Source organism: Strongylocentrotus purpuratus, unplaced genomic scaffold, assembly GCF_000002235.5.
Source record: "Strongylocentrotus purpuratus isolate Spur 01 unplaced genomic scaffold, Spur_5.0 spur5_scaffold_19, whole genome shotgun sequence".
Classification (NCBI taxonomy): Eukaryota; Metazoa; Echinodermata; class Echinoidea; order Camarodonta; family Strongylocentrotidae; genus Strongylocentrotus; species Strongylocentrotus purpuratus.
In genome coordinates, this window is record NW_022145604.1 from 9,892,602 (window position 1) to 9,909,755 (window position 17,154).

Genomic DNA, 17,154 nt, shown 5'->3' on the forward strand with positions numbered 1-17,154 from the left:
AGTTGGCCTGTCCCAAAATTAAAAACAAAACTAGAAAATTTAATTCGTCATGGTGACGAATTAAGTGGTCTGTCTTCACTTCTTATGATAGATTTGAGAATGGGAGAAATTATATAGACATGTAAACGATGATGATCATGATCATGATGATCATGATGATCATGATAGTAATGGTGATGATCATGATAGTAATGGTGATGATGATCATGATGATGTTGATGAGGATGATTATCATCATTATAATGATGATGATCATGATCATGATCATGAGCGTGATTCTGACATCTTATCGGAAAAATGATTTAGAAAACATATCATCTCAGGTACAACATACTAAAATTTGGGAGAAAACTGTTGAATAACAACCGAGATACTGGTCAAAACACATTGTCATGCAGATTCATGTTTTGAAAAAAGTGACCTCCCATAGACATAACACGCAAATTAGCCAAATAATGCATTGCCGCCTTTAATTGAATATTTCACTATGATGACGTCATCCAAATGAATAATAAATGTCATATTTCTTGTAGAAAATTATCTCAGCTACAACATTTCAAAATTTGGGAGAAAATCGATCACCATTAAGCGAGATAATCTCAATTAAATAAAGACAAAAATGACGTCATCAACAAAATACTTTTTTTTTAGTTTAGATGCCAATATGATGACTTTGTTTCACTTTGTACGAGTCAAGGTGGTATGAAATCATATCTCCAACTCGTACTTTTTCGAACCATGATATAAAAATTGGGGGTCGATGGACTATTTGAAGAGCTATTACGATTTTTAAAATGGCATGTTTTTGATCAAATGTGCATTATATTGCCCATAGCAGAACGCGCGGATTTTGAACTTTGACGCGCGCTCATGGCCTTATAAAAGGTCAAGAATTACTGAAATTAATGTAAATTGTTAATTACGGTAAGAGGAATCCAAATCATGTAAACATTTTGAATTTGACCTTTTACGCGCGCACAACGCGCGCGGGGACACGTACAGACGGAAAATTTTGAAATGCTTAAAATGACCTGATTCGTACTCTCTTTTGACAGTTAAGTGATTTCGAGCAATTTAAAACTTTGACGCGCGCGTTTGTGCGCGTCATGACCTTTGTTTGACCTTTGATGACACGACCTGTTGACCCTTGACCTGAAGTATGTGTGATATGAATATGAATAAACTTTGAGTACGCATCATGAAGATATGATGGATAATGTGATTTCACAAAATGGCGCCTGGATGACGTCACGATAATTTGGTGACCTTGAAATTGTTCCTGTCACGTCTCATGACAATAACCAATGACTGTGCCAAAATTGAAAGAAATTAAGACAACTGATCGTGAGTTAAAATAGGAACAAAAAAAGGGGAGAAATAAAAATAAAGAATAAATAAATAAATAAGAAAGAAAATTCTGACGAAATCAATAGGTGATCTGTCTACGACAGACCACCTAATTAAGTTTTCTTTTGAGACCACTTTGACTGGTACCAACACTTGGTATTACGTGTAAACTTGATCCCCTTTCTTTTGAAATACATAAATATTGTTTCATATGAAATATTTTTGTGGCTGCCCCCATTTTTTAATCACTTGTGCAATTCAAATGACACCACTCCTCTGTATAAACACCAGTCGTGGATACATCTTATGAGGAACATTTTATTACTAATCTCAATGTTTTTACTTGTTCCATTTGACATTACTCGATTCTATCTTGAAAATTAATAATGTCCGAAACAAATAAATTATATTTTTGAAACTTGAAATCGCCTTTCTGTGTTCTGATTTGAAATTAAAAATTGTATATACTCAGGTACTTGTAGGATGAAATATAAAGATTATGTTTATGATTTTATGCTCTGAAGCAATACTTGTACAAGTATTCTCTGGTTTTGATTTTGATTTATTTCCACGCATGAATGGTGTACGTTCGTACTACTTTATTGTTTGACCCTGTATTCCTAAAACCAAAGATCTTCAATATTAATTGGTGAAGATCATGTGTGCGCATCAAACCTTTGTAGGACAATTACACGTAAAACAAAAACAGACCCTATATTATAAATCTGACATGGCCGTTCTCTCTATCCCCTATTCCAAGAACAAAAGATCTTCAATACATATATTAAGAGGTTAAACTCCCGAGTCCGTGTGCACATCGAATCTTTGCAGGAGCATTTCATTAAATTCAACCAGGCATTTCTCTGCCAACAATCATACGTAAAACAAAAATAGATGCTATATAAATATGGCATGGCCCTTCTAAAAACGGAGAGCTTGTAAACACAAATTGTTTGCCGTAATAAATTCTTTTTGTGGAGCAAACTTGTGATCTTTCTTCGTCGTTTGACCTTTTCTCGATGGCTTTTGGGAAACAACAAGGAAATTATATTCAGACCAACGATTTGTCACTTCTCATAGACCAGTTTACAAATATAGAATTGTGACAAATAATCAATTGTTTACAATTAATTACCCCCCCCCCCCCACGCTTATCTCTTGTCTGTAAACTCTCTTAAATTAATACCATTGAATACATATGTCAATATCTATTTGTTATCCTTGTTTTATTATTCCGTTTTGGGCTTTCAATAAACATAAATTTAAAAAAAATTGATAAGATCACTAAAACTCACGGCTTCTCCCGTTTACATTAATTTGATGTGAATGGAGACTTTGATTATTTTTCATGAGAAAGTTAACCCTGAATGAGTTAAAATGTCACTGTATAAAAAGTTTGTCTTTGTTTGCAAAGTCCAAAATCATTTCGTCTCGCATGCACTGCATCGACTTATTAAGTATACCTCATGATTATCTTTTCACAAGTTGAAGAATAAAAATTGCACACACGATTACCTCTGACCCCAAGACAATCACCCTGGCTATTAAAGTTTATTAGCCCTTTGGATGATATTTTGTGCAAGTTGTCCAGGGACAAGGGGATAGCTGTCCAGGTGATAGTCGCCCGATTCGTCAATACCGATCACTCTGATCAGATAAAGGAAAAATATATTTATTTCAAGTCCAAATCATTTTATCCCACACTATATCGACTTTATGACTCTAGTACCACATTACTTCTTCTCACACAAAATTTTAAAAAAGAATGCACAAGATTACCTCTGGATAATGACCCCCAAGACAATCGCCCTAGGTTTATTAGCTCTTTGGATGATTTTTCTTTGCAAGTTGTCCAGGGACAAGGGAAAAATTATCCAGGGGACAGTCGCCCGATTCGTCAATTCTTATCACTCTAATCAGATAAAGAATAAATACTTAATTCATGGTTTTTATGGCATCTTTAACCCCTGTTTTTAATTGGGGTATTTGCGCCCCTGGCTGCCTTCAAGTTTTATATTTCTTCTTAAAATAAACAATTAACGATTCATTAATTTCTATAGCCATAACCTAATTTAGAAAATAAAAAGAGATCAACAGACCGACTCAGGTCATTGGTCTTGTCCAAAATATTTCAGTTATTAAATTACATGTCATCTGACCGGCCTACACTTTAATCTTATCTATTTTACTTTTACATTTTTACTCAACGGCATAATTATATCATCCTTTAATTACCTATCTACCCTTTCTGTTTATCACAGTGACATAATTATGCCACCACGTTCCTGAAAAGATATTACGAAATATTACTACCAACTCCCTACGGTGTGCGGTGAGGAGCAATTGAAAAAACGATTTACATTGAAATCCACGTGCATAGACTACCGGCCTCTAATCCACAAATCGCCCTTTCAATTGACCATGAAGGATGGATTCTTTCTTCATAGTTTCATTTGTAATTGACGATGAAATTCACCAACATTGATGTGTCAAGAAAAAACCACTGGTCTCTCTCAAATATATTCTGTCTTTAATGGGAGGAGGCAGATGCAGTAAGCTCAGGTTCTTAGAGGTTTGGCCACAGGGGGAATGGGCACGTGCTCCACAGCCGAAATGCTGAAGAAAAAAAGGTGAAAGAGAGGTAAGAGGGGGGTAGAGACAGAGTAAGAGAGGAAAATAATGTTGACAAAAATTAAAAGACGACCCTTGCATATTATAATAATAATAAATACTTATAAAGCGCACTTATACAATGACTTGATCAATGCGCTTTACAAAATATAATACACAAATCTCTCTCCAGAATTTAACAACATAATAGCATTATATACAGTAGGCTTGCTTACAGAGGGGGGAGGGGGGGGGGGGTGGGGAGTCTCGAATCTCGATAATCTTTCTTTCTTGAGTGTGTGTAGCATTAGTGACTCTGAGTAAATAAAAGCTTTTTGACATGTTTTTGAAAGGTTTCTCCTAATCAATCGTCTTGTTCACATTATCATATACCTCGTAAAACTGATGCCCCCCCCCCCCCATTTCATGATGTCAGTGGCCCTTCTATGTCCAGACCCACTCTATACGCAAAAGTTTAGGCTATATTGCTATTATGTTGACGGAGAGTGTACAAATAAGCGAGGGCGTCCATTCTTGCATTTCTTTGATGCCCCCATGCACGGGCGAGCGGCGAGGGAGGGGGCCCTAGAAACCAGAAAATATTTAGCGGCGACTCAGCCGACCGGCCGAATAAGAGGGGGGGGGGGGAGGGGTGGTAGTGAGCACTCTTTTTTCGGGGGGGGGGAGGGCTCCCCCTGGATCCGCCACTGCCCCCATGTATGGTAGTAGTAGTATGTCACTGGTAGCAACATTTCTGTAAGCCTATCTATGCAAGCCGGACGGTGAAATATATATCTTCTGCGATATTATCTTCGTAGAACTATTTTTCTATTCTGTTCTGGTCTGTCCTGGTCTGTATTACTCCCCCTGATATACATTTATATCAGTCTTTCCCATAAGCGGTTATAATGGGGGGGGGGGGGTCTAACGCCCCTCCAATTTCCTCAGGTCTCCTAAACAATTCTTTGTCGCAATGGCATCAAGCGAGGCACATGTAGAAAATGATTAAGAACTTTAAGCCCAGCCCCAGCCCCCACCCCAATTTTTTTGTATTCATCTGGATCCGTGCTTGGCCTTTCATAATGGTCCAAAAAACAATTCACTGCCTATGTGTTCTTCAGTAATCGCTATCTAGTTCAGAAATATGCGTCGCTTCTTCGCCCCCTTCAATTCTTCTTCTCCGCACCTCGGAACTAATTCGTTAAATGCAATATCAGTTTTCTTCGAGGCGGAATAGCATCATTAAAGCTTCTCTCTCTCTCTCTCTCTCTCTCTCTCTCTCTCTCTCTCTCTCTCTCTCTCTCTCTCTCTCTCTCTCTCTCTCTCTCTCTCTCTCTCTCTCTCTTCTCTCTCTTCTCTCTCTTCTCTCTCTTCTCTCTTCTCTCTCTTCTCTCTCTTCTCTCTCTTCTCTTCCTCCTCTCTCTCTCTTAAAACATCTTCAAAAAATTTCTAAATTATTTTTTAAAAACTCACCCATTTCAGGAAACCTTTCCACATCCATGTTTACAGTAGGAAATAACCCATTTATTCTCCAATTGTGCCCGACAAGCCTACCAAAGTTTGAGGCCGGTCTGAATTTCATTTCCTTATACTGTATAATTATTGAACATGAATTATTACTGTAATTTATGCTTTTGTTTCTGCATTCTTTTTTTTCTCCACCTATTTGATCGTACTTATGCTATATTTTTACCAGTCTTCTGAGTGCATCAGTTGGTTGAGCGGAGGGACCTTTACGGTTACAGTGATTAGGTTTGCTCTCTTCTTCCCTGGCCGCATGATCTTTTGCACTCAGAATATTGCTACAAAAATTTGTATTTGCATAGTTTTTGTCATTCTAATTTTGTAATTACCATGATTATATTGTTTTATTGTTATATTTCATGAAAGTGCCGAATAAATAATACAATACAATACTAAATTGCGCGATGTGAATTTACAATTATATTTTATTAATTAACAATCATTATTTAAATAGATCATTGTTAGCAAATGTTTAACCTGTTTTAACACATTGGTGACAATTTTCAATAATATGTATTTTGGTTCAGTTACTTTTGAGAGCAAGTGAGAGAGAAAGAGAGAGAGAGAGAGAAAGAGAGAGAAAGAGAGAGAGAGAAGAGAGAGAAAGAGAGAGAGGGAGAGGGGGGGGGGGGGGGGGGGGGGGAGGGGGAGAAAAAGAGATAGGGGAGGTGCTTGGGGGTTTGACATGTGTTGCATTTTATTATGCAAATTCCTACGTAAAGTTTACGAGACTTGGTTTGAATTAACATAACATTATCCACTTAACGCTTTGATTACTTATTAAAAACAAAACCAAAAGCATTACCAAAAACAATGAAAAACAAAAACGGCAACACTGATTTTGTTGTATATATTTGGTACTTCTGATATCCTTTAAAACAATTCTACCACCCACAATGAATACCTCACAGATACATTTGCTACCATATCCCGAAATCCAGGCCACCATTAAACACACCCTATTTTTCAGAAAATCATAAGCCGCTCACACTGATTACGCCCTGTGTTACTATATTAAACACGAATTAACAACTCCATCAAATCCGAAGTAATTCCGAACGCGCCGTTTTCGGATTATGTCTTTCGATGCGATGGCTCCACGTTTTATGACGTCGTCGTAATAATTCGTGTCACAATACAGTAGCTAGGAAAATCTAGGAAATTCAATTATATGGTTGTCGAACAAATTTACTAAAATTTAAAGAAAGGAGAAAAGCGGGTCATATTTTGGGATGGTTGTACGTGAGGGAGTAACTTTATATGACTGGAATATAGTTGTGGTATGTTTGCATTTATGTTTTTTTTAGTAGGGTAAAAATTAGGATATTTGATCATGGTATTTCATATAAAAAGATTTGGAAAAAAGGTGGATTGATAAAAACATCGATGCGGGTACCACAAAATATTTATGTCCATATCTTTATATAACAACTTTTGAAATCAAAATTCTAATTTTCAGATCAAATGCCGAATTCTGTTTGTCTTACTATATCTGTCATATAAAATAACTAAAACCATTTTTAAAAATCATTAATTTGTGATATTTTTTACAACAGAAGACAGTTACAAAATGCAGTCATTTTATAACTTCAACTAATAAACCAATAGTGCATTCCCAAATTATGTCAAAATATTGAAAATCTTATTGATACACAGATATATACTACAATGGGAAAGATTTCAGAGCAACACATTTGCATAACTTACACTATTCATATTTTTATTACCATTCATTCCTTTGTTATTACTTGATGTATCATAACTATCTTAGATTAGACAGAGTGAATTGTGTCTGTATCGTATACTGATAATCCACAGGGGTGTGAGCATGGACTTAGTTAGATCCTTGCACAATGCAATGGATCATCTACCTAATAGTGAACAAATTATTGGTATCTAATTCCGTTTGGGCGGGCCTACGTTGTGGTCTATTATAGTTAATCTTTGAATCTATATAACGGTTTGTAGTGCTTGTACGTGCCATTAAAGTCGATGAAAACTGCTTTTAACATTGTTCAGCTTTTCAGCTGGAATTCAAAATGTTACATCTCCTCACTGTGTTTAAACGTAAAGACCAGTTTTTGGAAACGCCCTCCTCTCAAAAAATGAAATGGAAGCATGTGAAAGAATATGTTTGGACTAATACGTGATGATCCAAATTTTGCCGGGAAACCGCCTACAAATTGATATATTTGGTAAATGATTATATATATATTTTAGACTGTGGGGCAAGGGCCAGTTAACCATCTAAAAAAAAAGTTTCGTAGTCCCATCTTTGGCAGAGAAAACTAACTATACCAAATAATTGTGATGAAGTTGCTGATGAGAAAACACCTTTGTTCTCCAAATTCCGTACACCCGTTGATGAGATAATACGCTAATTAGTTTAATTGGATTTTAACAAGATTTCCTTGAAAAAGACTAGCGCCAACTATGGTAAATAGTCCATTTTGCTGATTCAAAGTTGCTATTTCTTGATTCTTTTTTTGCAAAATGTTTATTTCAGACCTCTATGAGACTGTTCAGGTGTGATTTTTCTCCGCAATTAATTTAATCCGCTAATTAGTTTGATTGGATTTTAACAAGATTTCCTTGAAAAAGACTAGCGCCAACTATGGTAAAAATAGCCATTTTGCTGATTCAAAAGGCATTCAAATTTGCTATTTCTTGATTATTTTTTGCAAAACATTTATTTCAGACCTCTATGAGACTGTTCGGGTGTGATTTTTCTGCGCAATTAATTTATATTTATGCTGTTGGTGAACTTGAAAACACTAATTGCAATTTTCCATGTTTTTTTTAATTTTTTTTTAATTTCAGCACGTCATCAAGACGAGTTTTGTTAAGCCCAAGTTATGTGATTTCTTGCATCTTGTTTATTAAAGTTACCATCTGTTTGTAGATTCATGTCACTCATTTAACTCTTCCCTTTTTTCTCTATTTCTCTCTCTCTCTCTCTATTATCTGTCTATCTCTCTCTCTCTCTCATCACACACGTTTTTTGTTCTCGTGTCTCCTCTTCCCCTGTTGTTTTCTCCTTACTCTTCCACTCTCCTTCATCATATTTTACCTTATTATATTCAACATGTCTTATTGAGTTTCATCAACTGTGCAAACTCCTTCCAATCAAATCATCAATATTGTTGCTTTTAGTTTATTTTCCACTTCCCCGAAAAATATATTGCTGTTCAAAACTTTGTTAATACTAATACTAGGTAGTACTAGCAACACTGCTCATGGTCTGCATAGCATCAGTTTAGAACAATACAAATTTCAAAGAGAAACCTAACAACAAATTCATACCAAAACTGCCAAATAAATTATATTCTTCTCTGTTTAATTTGATTTCATTCATTACGTAAAATGTATTACCGTACTACCATTTTGTCAATGACATTTATCTACAAGTAGCTTATTACCGGGTACTTTTTGTAATACCGGTACTTGCCACTGCCAGTGAAATCAGAACTATGGTACATGTATGTTGTAATTTACAAATGCAATTTAACTTGAACTGCAAAGATTGTTAACAGTTTTTACATAAATATTGATGAAATAGAAATAAATTATGAAACATTGATAAGATGTGTCTAGTCATTTGTTGTCTTTTTTTTTTTTGGTTCAAAGAAAATGTCCTAAAATATGTTGATAGAAAAATTGCCAAAAAGCTGTTACTGTTGAGGAATTCATAAATTTTACATATTTCGATTAGAACAAGTGTCCAAAGAGTGTGATGGAAAATTTGAAAAGACCCATACATTGGAACGTAATAAAGTTTTATATTTGACTATAAATCTTGGCAATGCTTCAACATGGCAAAATACATGTATGCATAATAAATAATAAATGTCCATATTATTATTATTATTATGAAACAAATGAGCATACAATGCAAGTACAATAGTACATTACTGTAAGTGATTACTTGTAATATTACTGTTAGCGAAATAACTCATTTTGCTTTCCTTGATACAATTCTTATCAATTAATCAATATAATTATCAGGTCTGGTATAAATAGGGAACTGTAGGACATCGTTTCCTTGACATTTGAAGGAAAATGTTTGCCTCTTGATGAAATAAAAATTGGAACAGTTTGTAACAATCAAACCTTGGGAGATTAATTTTGGCATCTAAAAAAAAACATTTTTCCAGCTCTGAAATTATATCTGTACATATATTTAGTATATTCTTATATTACAGGTGCACATAATGTATATGTAAAACACCCCAGTCGACCCATACATTTGTATATGTCTATTCATGAAAGGTTGGTTATTTTGTACATAATTTACAAAGGAACCATAGGGATATAAAAATCTTTTTTTTAATCCCCAAATTGAATAAGAAATATCAGAGAAAAAGTTTCACAATGATCTTGCCTTTGTTCATTTTAATTTAATCATATATATTTGTTGTTATCAATAGAACCAGTTAAAGATAAACTTGAGTTCTGGTAAAAATAGAAAATGAATTCTCACAAAATCTAACGAAACTTACACTGAATGATCAAGATTACAAATAAATGTCATGTGCCAAACAATTTTGGAAAAAAGGTATACTGGCTGAGTAATGAGCATAGAAAGATAAGGAAATCAGGGTAGTACTAGCCCCGACACCATGTGTGTTGTCCATATACATCTATCTGTGTAAGTGACTGTTACTTTACCAAGACTCTGCCAAATCTATGATGATTTTGATGACTCTAGAACCTTGCATTACACACCATTACTTACATGCTATATGATCAACTTTTCTGATCCATTCCACACCTTTTCTTTCACAATGCAATCACATTACCACTACTCAAGTTTATCTTTAATGTTGAAAAATCTGCTGATAAACAGCAAAAAATATTGCATACATTTAGTGCTCAATATGAACGCGTAAATTTTATGCTGATGGTCTCAAATAGGTCCAACAAATCAAAGCTGGCAGATAAGCGCCGAGATTGTAGACTCCTACACAGCTTTTTAGGTTGTGAAGGGATATCAGATGGATCTGGGGGGAAAAGAATATAAAACACTAGGTCAAAAACAAAGCTTATATCAAAAATTGGCGATAGCTTCGCTGTCATTTCAAAAATTTCAGATAGCTTTGGCGTCTTTTGAAAATTCTTTAAATGTTTCAAAAACAAAAATTCATATTAGTCTATAAGTCATTTCGAAAATTGGCAATAGCTTCGCCGTCTTTTCTATTTTAAAATTAAAATTGTTGATACTGATAGCTTGACACCCGCCATGTCTATCTTCATGTTAGAAAAAGTGCCCCTTGTCTAAATAGGCTTTGTATTTTGACCCCTAGTGTGCAACTATAATGGCTTCATGCAATGATTACAAAAAATGTAAACAACACACCACATCCCAGCATTAAAATATAAACCAGTTTAAAATGATGCTGTTTTGACCAGGACAATAAGTTAAACTAGGAAGGCATGTCTAAAGTTAAGTAAAGCCTGGCTCAATGCGTCCAACTTGTCCGACATTTTTTTTTTTTTCCATTAGGCCTATTATAATTTACAGCTAAGGAGGGTCTACATGTACGTACATGATTACATCAATATCATAACAAACAAAATTGATGTCAACTCACAGAGGCATTGTAAACGATTCAATCAACTGACAAACTTCATCATTCAAGCTCCATCATGCATGAATGAAGGGCCTAAATCTAGGCCTAGCCCATAGGCCTAGGCCTAGAGCCTAGAGCCTAGAGCCTAGAGGGTCTAGACTCTATTCTCTAATTGTTTTTTTTTTAATGAGGCTAGATCTAGATCAAAGTCAAAGGCAGGGCCTTATTTTTTGCTGGGTTATCATGGTTATTGCAAACAAAGAAATTGAAACTCACCTTCAAATTCAGTCTTGTTAGAATCTCGAGGTATTTTACGGAGAAAAGTGCAAAATTGCGACGGATTTCCTTGCCAATGTCGCCGGTATTGAACCGTATACATACAGCGACAGTACCAGTGCAGCGCAAATTACAACATTGTCATTTGCAATGCACCACTGGTACTGTCGCTGTATACGGTTCAATACGGGCGACATTGGCAAGGAAATCCGTCGCAATTTTGCTCTTTTCTCCGTCCGTATTTTCAAAATCTCAGCAGAAGCAAAAACTTTGGACCATTTTGTGTCTGTAAATTCTTTCAAAACGACATCATTCACAGTCGGGAAGTGAATAAAACACCTCTTTATCTCTGTATCGGTGACGAAACTTCATCGGTGTCATTCTCCATTATGGTTGTTAGATGTTTTTATGTAGCGAACGAGGACAATGACGTAGGGAAAATCCCGCCTCGTGATTGGTTGAATTGGACACACCTCCGATTTCCCGGGATATTACCCACGATTATTAGGAGGCAACATAATTATTATCTTTAATTAGTTTTCACGAAAAACCGTAAAGAAAATGAGGAGAACAAACGGTAAATATATTTGTAATAATTTTCTTTATATTTTCATACTGGTTTGGTCGACTGCCACTGATGGGACTACGAAACAACACAATACAATGACTTGCCCTACAGTCTATTTGGACCTGATAAATATCGCGCACGTGTCGCGTAATCCCATGAACCTCTTTCTGTGTACAGTGCTTGTAACTTTACCAAGACTGGGTCAAATTTCTTATAATTGTCATGATTCCAGAACCTTGCAATACACACCAATACTTATATTATGCTAGATGATCAACCTTTTCTGTTCGATTCCACAACGTTTCTTTCACAATGCAATCGCATGACCAGAACTGGTCTTTATCTAAGCCAGTATAATTTTTTTCCTTAAACTTCGTACAAGTATGGCGTCATAAAGTCAACCCCATGAATGCGCTACTTAACTGATATAAAAGTGCATTAGAGATTCAAGTGGAAATTCACAAACAATATTGCATCTACTTTCAATTATCATCTCTGTTAATTCACTGTCCTTTCGTCCTCCCCTCTCCTCCCCTCTCCTCCCCTCCCTCCCCTCCCTCCCCTCCCTCCCTTCCTTCCTCCCTCCCTCTCTCCCTCTCTCCCTCCCTCCCCCTCTCTCTCTCTCCCTCCCTCTCTCTCTCCCTCCCTCCCTCTCCCTCCCTCCCCCTCTCTCTCATCCCCCTCTCTCATCCCACCCTCCCCCCCTCTCTCTCTCTCTCTCTCTCTCTCTCTCTCTCTCTCTCTCATCTCTCCCTCTTCCCCTCTCTCACCCCCTCTCCCTCTCCCTCCCACCCCTTTCTCTCTCTCTCTCTCTCTCTCTGTACTTTTCTTCAAGGCTTTACTTATATCCTCTCTTTCTCTGCTCACGACTTTTTGTTCCTACTGCAATTCTTACCTTTATCCTCCCCCTCCCTAGCTTTCTCACCTCGCAGCTGGATCAGGTTTCTCGTGTAATAAACCGGTCTCAGAACAGGTTCAAGAAAGCTGTCGTATCGGAAGCCGAGGCGCCAGACATCCCTCTGTATAGACAGTCACATTTTTGTGTGTGCACGCTATTAAACCCCCTCACATGGTGGGATATAGTGAGTCGGCGAGATTCAACAACTTCAAAAATCAAGTTCCCGTTTTGCACTTCTATCGTTCCAAGCAGCTTTAAGAGAAACAACTAAAGAAGTGATACGATGTTTCTCTGTGGAGTCTGTTATACAGTTCCAATCAATATTAAGCGTGTTTCATAGAGTTCATAATCCTGGTAATTAGTGATAAAGCCTTAAAGTAGATATTCATTGATTTTAAAAACTAATTTTATTTTTATTATTGCAAAATTGAAACTTTGATTCGAAAAGGTTATCAAAATTCAATGCTTGGAAACATTCGAAGTAATGATTATTATAAATTACAAAACGCTTAAATACAGCCCCGGCATAGCACCTGAAGAGCTCTCCGAACGCTGCTGATATGTGTGAGATCACAGTATGGACATGACTTGCACAAGCAGACGAAGCCCTATGACATCTCACACATTTTCAGTGCCTGTGTTTTCATCTTCTCTTGAGTTCTTTCTCTTACTTCACTACCGTCAGGCTAAATGTATAATCTATTGCCTCACTCTAAACCCCGCGCATGGTTTTATTTTGATGACAAATGCAGCGATACAAAAATAAAAGAATTTGTCGCTTGTAAACAAAATAAGACGCCATTGTATATTCAGCTGCACACATCGGGGTATGTTCGGCGTTTCAAGAGGGAACAAATACCGTCCTTAATATAATTCCGGGGTTTTTTCAATTTGAAAGTCTGGTTTCTTTGATTGTTAATTAACCCCTAACCTGTGTATTTACAAGCAAAAGATTTTAGTTATCAGAATCGGGTCATATCCCCTTTTGAATGGTTTGACATGCCATTACATTTATATACACTAAACTCATTATAATTTGAGAAATAATAGCTTTGCAGTTATGTTCATTCTCTATGGGATGTCGTCTGCTTGGGCAGTGTTGGTCCATATAGTGACGTCATTAAAACATCGTTATTTTTCCGGCGAATCTCTCGTATATCCCAGCTGCTATGGAGGTGGTTGTATTTGTATTTTTATAAATCACCCGATATGTAGTTGACCTATAACTTGTACGATGGCCATCTGTTAGCTTACCAGTTTCTAGTGATACATTAGTTGACATATTTGTGATTTTCTTTGAATTTCACCTTTAAGCGCACTAGGCCTACATCATATTGTGCGAACACCGAACCCTCGCACAAGTTGGTTAGAAAGAGTCGGCGAGATTCAACTTCAAAATCATGTCACATCTGAACTCCAAAACACCTCCAAAAGAAACAATAATAGAAGAATTAGAAGAAATGACACTTTTCCATGTATAGATCTGCTACAAAACACCGGTTCCAATTCCATTCATAACGTGTTTCAAATAGCGCCTATTCCTTGGTAGTTATCAGAGAATGGTTATCCATTCAGTTACACAGCTTTTTACAACATGCTCGACAAGTCTCCGGGCTACTGAAATAAATAAAGTAGATCACATCGAGAGAACAGTACTATTGAGCTAGTGTTTGAATGAATATAAGGATCCATTCCCCGTAGCAAAAAAAAAAGATGGGACATGAAGAGTTTCCTGAACTTTTCCACAAAATGCAGCATGGTGGCCATGCGTGACATTCCATCGTTCCACAACTTATTAGAGGCAACCGGCACAGTCATGGTCGAGGGGAAAGGCAGAAGGATGGAAGAATTTGTTCTTCAACTTGCAATGATAAAGAAAAATTCGTAAATGCATTCACTGTGTGTGTATTTTAGAATAACCCACTCCCAAAGAAATGGAAATGCTTTATGAATAGCTTTCGTTTCCCCCCTTTGAGGAGAATACTGTCTTGTGTAATATATTATTATGGAATGCACTTTGGTGCATAACATGAATAACGATCATCTCATTCTCTTGATCAAATACCCAGTATTTCATCGTATTGTATTTCACAATAACTACTTTCTTAAGCATTCCCTCAATGAATAATTCAATTCACCTGGGCAGAGTTTCACGAAACCATCATAAGAAACAAGTTCACCAACAACCTATTGAAAGGCGTGTATAAATATTATTATGTGTTGCAATGGACCGTCGGTGAACTTGTACTTACGACGGTTTTGTGAAACGCTGCCCAGGAAGGTTTTGCGATTCAATAGTTGCTGCTATATCGGACCAAGGAGCTTTAAGAGATGGAGTCATATCTAGCTCATTCCCTTTGTACCATCTTCGAAGCCGCTAGGAGAAAATATGTCAGGCATGTGCAGATCTTTCTTGCAGATACGTAGACAAAAGGTTCCTGTCTAGCTGCGAACTAACGGGCCACTTTCAAAGGGAAATATGCATTTGTAATGATAATTACTTTTCGCTACCACTCGTCTGATAATACGAGCAGTACACAGTGCTTACAGGAGGCAAGCTAAAGGAAATCGAGGAAAATTTCCTGAAATATTAATCAAAATGTGTGGGCACTAATCAGACATCATAAAGAACTGTACATGAACATATTCTTTTTATTTTCGTGAGCCGGAAATAATCGGAAAATGTCAAATTGCAGGTTTTAGGATTGTAACATTTTACTATTTTGTTGTATAAGTTAAAACTGCTATCATTATACAATGTAAGCAAACTTCTTGACACGATTAGGCTTCTGTATTCACATTTTATCATCTGTTCGATTTTCCCTTGTTAGTTCAAATAAAAAGTGAAATTATATTAACGATATTTCTTTGTGAACAAAATCACTACTCAAGCTTTCCAATGATATTGACGGCTTGATCGAACCTCGGACATCAAAGGTAACAGCACACCTGTAAATTCTATTGTGCAACCTTAGAAAACGACAGCTGCTTGGTCGGACAAACCTTGGGAAAGCCTTGAAGCATATTAGGGCATGAAACTTCCTTTCCTAAAACTCAACTGATATGCTTTCGTTTTTATTCTGTCACTGAAAATGTGGTAGATCTATTGTTCAATTGACAATTGCCTTTGATCACCCAGGTGTATAGCTATTTATAAATATCGTTACGGGATTAGTGGGACCGGGTCTTTAACCTACCCTAGGAATTGTTGTCAAAACAGAGGAAATAAGCGGTCGAAATAATTTGCACTATCATCTTACGCATTGCAATGGATTACGACACTCTCCCCCAATCGAAACCAACCAATTAAGTAAAGCAATGACCTGGTGTCCAGATGTTACAAATATGTTTGTGGTAGGATATATCTCGATCTGGCAAACCTTACACATTTTCATTGCAAATGTCAATAGAAAAGAGGATGACGTTAATTCAAGCACGTGGGACTCGTTTGAGAAATTGTGAAAAATCCCTGTTAGTCGATGACGTGTAAAATTTCTTGAATATCAATAGGAGGTTAGAAGTGGAATATAAAGTACCGACGTGCTGACGTCATATTCGCTCGTTGTCCAGGTTACTGGTTCCAAACAACAGAGCCTGCGCATGAGGTTCACCGCGAAATCATTCAAGCAATGGGCTGCATGGAACAGGGCAAATTTAGGGTTTTTGCGCTAATGTAGCAAAATTGTTTGGAACCAGGCAGCAACCTTGTTAACTTGGCCAGTATGACGTCACACTTCGGTACTCTATATATTAGGTTGTTAATGAAATACAGCTGCTTGAAAAGGAACGGGTGTGCTTAAGTGTTTACCCGTTTGTATGTCATTCTGTTGTTGTTGTATATTTGCATCGTACATTTTTCCTTGAAGAAGACGATCGCACAAAGACTGTCGAAGGCACTTTTAGCACCTATTGCTTATGGAAGCCATGATTGAAATATATAACACGTTATTGTAACGTTCGTACATTACAGTAGATAATGCACAGGGCTATTGAAATTGGTCTTCATAGGTCGATTTGTTAGTCTTAGCGGTAATGTTTAAGAGTTTCTTCTTCATTTATAACATGGCTTGATATTTCAATCAATTTATTCTTCCTTTGTATATGCTCCATCACAAGAGTCATCCATGTTTCAGACTTTAATTTTATCATAATTCATAGGCACCTAAAACTTATAATTATTTATTCATTTATTGTTATCGTGACCGTCATCCTCATTACATCATCATCATCGTCATCATCATTACCATCATTACAACCGTCATCATCACCACCGACATCTTCATCATACACATCATCATTATCATGAATATCATCACCATAACCATCATCACCATCATCACCATTTTTTATTTGTATTGGTG